Source organism: Callospermophilus lateralis, chromosome 5, assembly GCF_048772815.1.
Source record: "Callospermophilus lateralis isolate mCalLat2 chromosome 5, mCalLat2.hap1, whole genome shotgun sequence".
Lineage (NCBI taxonomy): Eukaryota > Metazoa > Chordata > Mammalia > Rodentia > Sciuridae > Callospermophilus > Callospermophilus lateralis.
In genome coordinates this window covers 9,617,331-9,621,875 of record NC_135309.1, presented here as the reverse complement: position 1 = coordinate 9,621,875, position 4,545 = coordinate 9,617,331, and the positions used below count along the sequence as shown (strand labels likewise).

Genomic DNA, 4,545 nt, shown 5'->3' with positions numbered 1-4,545 from the left:
AAACTGTATGTGTATGTGGCAAAACTAGAGGACGATAATTAACTTAGTTTTCTTTATAACTTACTACTTTAAATTTCTATCTCATGAAATGGTGAGGGCTCAGCATTTTGAGTAAAAGGTACTAGAATTATCCTTGGTTGAAGATTCCCCAAATTACAATTTAATAGAAACTTTCAGAGCAGCCAATTGTCATGAGAGGCAGTAGATTTTCCCTTCCCAGATCTCACTTGCCCAAGTTAGTGAATTTTGTTTTCATTAATATGTTCCTGGAATAAATTCTTATTTCAAAATGTATAACATTCTACAATGATTATATGTATATATATATATATATATATATATATATATATATATATACATATATACATACATATATATATATATATATATATATATATATATATATATATATATAATGTATTATATGTATCCATCCATACATAAAATTCATGAAAAAATTAAAGTCTGAAACTCATGTGGAGAGCATATTTTGGGGCCAGCTTGCAAGATTATAGAGGAGAGGTGGGTAGGAAGTCTGTTTTGCATGTCTTTCCAACATTAATAAGGATTTGTGGAGTGAGGTGGGGAAACAGACTTCACTCTGGGAAAGAGTTGTATGTCCAGGGGAGAAGCTGCCAGGTGTGTACCAGCTTCTTTCTCTATCCTCACACATTAACTAGCTTGCTGCTAGAGCACTCATCTTTGGATTCAGGTGTAGCTCTGCTTGTCAATCCAGATGGCACTGAATGGCACAGAAGGTATAGTTTCATTAATAATCCTGGCATCTAAGGAGTGTGCTCCAGACCTGGGTTGAAGGGTGGGCAGAGTCGTGAAATGTGCCTGTGGAAATTCTAGATGCCTTATAGAAGTTGCCCCCGGAGGTAGATGCAGGATACTGAGGGAGAAAGGAGTGAGCGATGTTGGCTTCCCAGGGCTGCAGGGAAAATGTGGATGTGGCTGTGTAGACTCAGTGAACACCACAGGAACACAGTCAACTCCGAAATTCACAGGAGGAAGAACTTAAGAGCAATTGAAAATATTTGATGTTGTAGTCCATTTAAAAATTCTGTGTGGGAGGCTATCCTTGCACGTGATTTGAGTTACCTCCTTGGCTGGATGAGAGGCAGATACAGCTGTGTCAGAGCTTTCCCCACCCTTCTCCAGGTCCAAGGGCTTGTCTCTGCAGGGCGTGTCTGACCACTGACCCAAAGACCCAATCGTGGCCCCTGACCTTGGGTTGCTACCCCCCTTAACCTTCATTGGATGTGATTTTCCCTGGAATTTTTTGTTCCCCAATAAAAGTCCACTCCCTGGCATGTTCTCTCTCTCTCTCACTAGTCTCTTTAGTAAACCTTGCTACCACACTAGGTGGCTAGAAGCTGGAGCTAGGAGAAGCCGTCCTGGTGCTGGTTTTAAAGGTAATTAGAGTCTTGTCTCTTTAATTTAAAACTCCCTAGCGTTTTCTCACAATTCGAACCTTCTTTAATGAAGCCAGCGCTGGTCGCTGGGCAGAATTCTGTCTGTGGTAAGTCTTTAGTGGCACCTGCAATGGGCACGGGGTCTGCTAAACACAGGGATCTCAGTAGTAAATGGTCAGGGGGTGACTTCAATAAAGTGGAAAATTGAAAAAGCAAAACCAGAGGGAAAATATGCTTCCAGAGACACAGTATTGCTCAGTTTGAGTTGTGAGTGATTCTCACTGATGTGGGAAATGTCTGTAACCAACCAGCTCACAGGAGGCACATTGCCTGAAGTCTCCACCTGAGTGTGTCATCAAGGCTTCTGAACTGTGGATCAGAGCCTTTGGAACAGCCAGGACAGGGGCACAGGCAGGGTCACAAACCTCATTCAGCGCTGGTCTTTTTGACTCACTTCTAGGTCATTTCATTAAAAAAAGGACCACAGCAAAATGCTGCTAGCAGTCCAGAGAATTAGAAATAAGGTTAAGAATTGATCTAGTGCATGATAAAGAAACAGCATTTATAAAAAATATATGCAAGGCTAAATCATTTATGCACTGTTAGTGACTTAATTTTCATATATGCAAATATAAAAATTAATTATATTTAAGCTCAATAGTAATTATCAATGAGATGATCAATTTTTTTTTGTTCTTAATTATATAATTATATGTCTATATATTAATTATATATATTAATCATAGATATATATAATCTCCATATTGAGGTAGAGATTATATATACAGAACATTACAAATAAGTATTAAATAAGGATACAAGTAACCACCTTCCAAGTATAAATAAATAACATGAACACCTATGACTTCCCATATGTAGAATAAAAAAGTTATGATTCAAATTCTACACATTAAGAAAACAGAGAAAAGTAAAATATATATTTAAAGATACGTTGTTGATTTTGACTACATATAGCTTTCATTTCTTACATATAGAGAAGGAAAATGTTTAAAATCATCCTATATTTCATCCTTTGTAAGTTTTATCTACTTATTTAAAATGAAGTTTTATTGTCATGATATTTATGTGTCTATTTGTGTATTTACTCATTTGTTCATGGGCTGCTGTGGCACAGGCCCTTGAGAGAGGACTCTCACATACCAGGCTCATGGTAGAATGGTCTCTCTAGCATGGCCCATGTATGTTAGTCATGAGCTCAACACCCATGATTGAGCAAGTGCTGAAGGTCAGGTCTGTCCTGGGCAGTGTGCATCATGAGGTTAACCCTGGTGGAGCAACGACAATGAGAGGTGAGTGGAATTGACCTGTTCATTTAATAAACAGAAGGCCAAGGTGGGCTGCAAACCCCACACAGCAGAACAGTAAGGAGACCAGAGGAGTCCAGGTCCAGCAGGAGCATTGGGATTTTAAGAAGGCTGTGCAGGGTAGGCCTCCTTGAGAAGGTGAGAGCTGACCAAAGACTGGACTTCAGTTTGTTACGTGGAATTAACTGACACTTTGAGACCCAACAGAGACTCAAAGGCCAATTGAGCAAGCTAAGCATGACCCAGGAGCGGATCAAGTGCAGGCCCGCTCTGTGAAACAAGCCATGGGTCTTCATGACAAAGCATGCATCAGTAACCTCACTTATCAGGCAGACCTATGTAAGTGACATCGAGATGCAGCACTGTTTTCTTTTTCTAATTAATTAATTCTCTCTTTTTAGGAAAAGCAGAATCGAGATGAGGCCCGACAACCACAGCGCCAACACTGACTTCATCCTCCTGGGACTCTTCTCCTCTTCCCACTCCAGTGTGGTCTTCTTCTCCTTCCTGTTTGGCCTTTTCATTGTGACCCTAACAGAAAACGCCCTCATGATCCTGCTCATCCGCAGGGACCCGCGCCTCCACACCCTCATGTACTTCCTGCTCAGCCACCTGTCCTTCATGGACATCCTGCACGTTTCCAACATCGTTCCCAAGGTGATTGCTGACTTCCTGTCAGGCTGCAGAGCTATATCCTTTGCAGGCTGTGGGATCCAGGTATTCCTGTCCCTCATGCTGCTGGGTGGTGAGTGCCTCCTCCTGGCTGCCATGTCTTGTGACCACTCTGTGGCCATCTGCCACCCCCTGTACTACCCAGTGATCATGAGTGAGAGGGTCAGTTTGCTCATGGCTGCAGGGTGCTGGCTGGTTGGAACCCTCAACGCCATGGTGCACACAGGGCTGGCCCTCCACTTCCCCTTTTGTCGCTCTAGGGCCATCGATCACTTTTTCTGTGAAGTTCCTGCCATGCTGAAGCTGTCCTGTGCAGACACTTCACACTATGAATGAAGGGTTTATGTGAGTGGCATTATTTTCCTGCTGATTCCTTTCCTCGTGCTATCAGTGTCTTATGTGCAAATTCTTCTCACTGTCCTTAGGATGAAGTCATCAGAGGCCTGGAAGAAGTCCTTTTCCACCTGTTCCTTCCACATGGTTGTGGTCATAATGTACTATGGACCCTTTATTTTCACATATATGAGACCCAAGTCATACCACACTCCAGGCCAGGATAAGTTCTTAGCTATATTCTACACCATTTTCATGCCCACGCTCAACCCTGTTATCTACAGCTTTCGGAACAAAGATGTCTTGACGGCCATGAAAAACGTGCTCAGAAGTACCTTCCCATATAGAAAATGAACAGGAAAGTTGCCTGAAGTTAGTCTTATTTCAATCATGAAACACTAAATGCTCTGTCTTTGTTTGTTTTTAGATTAAACTCAATGTTTTATCATCTTGAATACTACGTAGAAATGACATAAACATGTTGGATGAGTAAACCCAGGCAAAAACTGTGTCTGCGTTAACCTTAATGATTTTTATCCAAGAGCTCTGGAAAGCCTACATTCATATCAGCAACCACATGGCCTTAGGTTCTTCCAGTGCTCCCAAGAAAAAGCTTCCCCAGTTCTCCCAGTGTAACTCCCTGTACAGACTGCACGACATTCCCCTTCTGTGTGGATAGGTATTTAGACTCACTTATTGAGATGCATCATGTTCAAAAATAACAGCGGGCAAACCTTATTGCGGGTGTTCAAGGTTGTTACAGAAGCTAAAGAATAAGATCCAAAGAGACGGTCCTT

The 4,545-nt window shown here is 41.7% G+C and overlaps 1 pseudogene; it reads left to right on the top strand.

Annotated features, from left to right (window-relative positions):
- Positions 1–3,160: 3,160 nt before the first annotated feature.
- LOC143390383 (olfactory receptor 2AJ1-like) lies at positions 3,161–4,102 on the top strand (annotated as a pseudogene).
- The last annotated feature ends 443 nt before the right edge of the window (positions 4,103–4,545 follow it).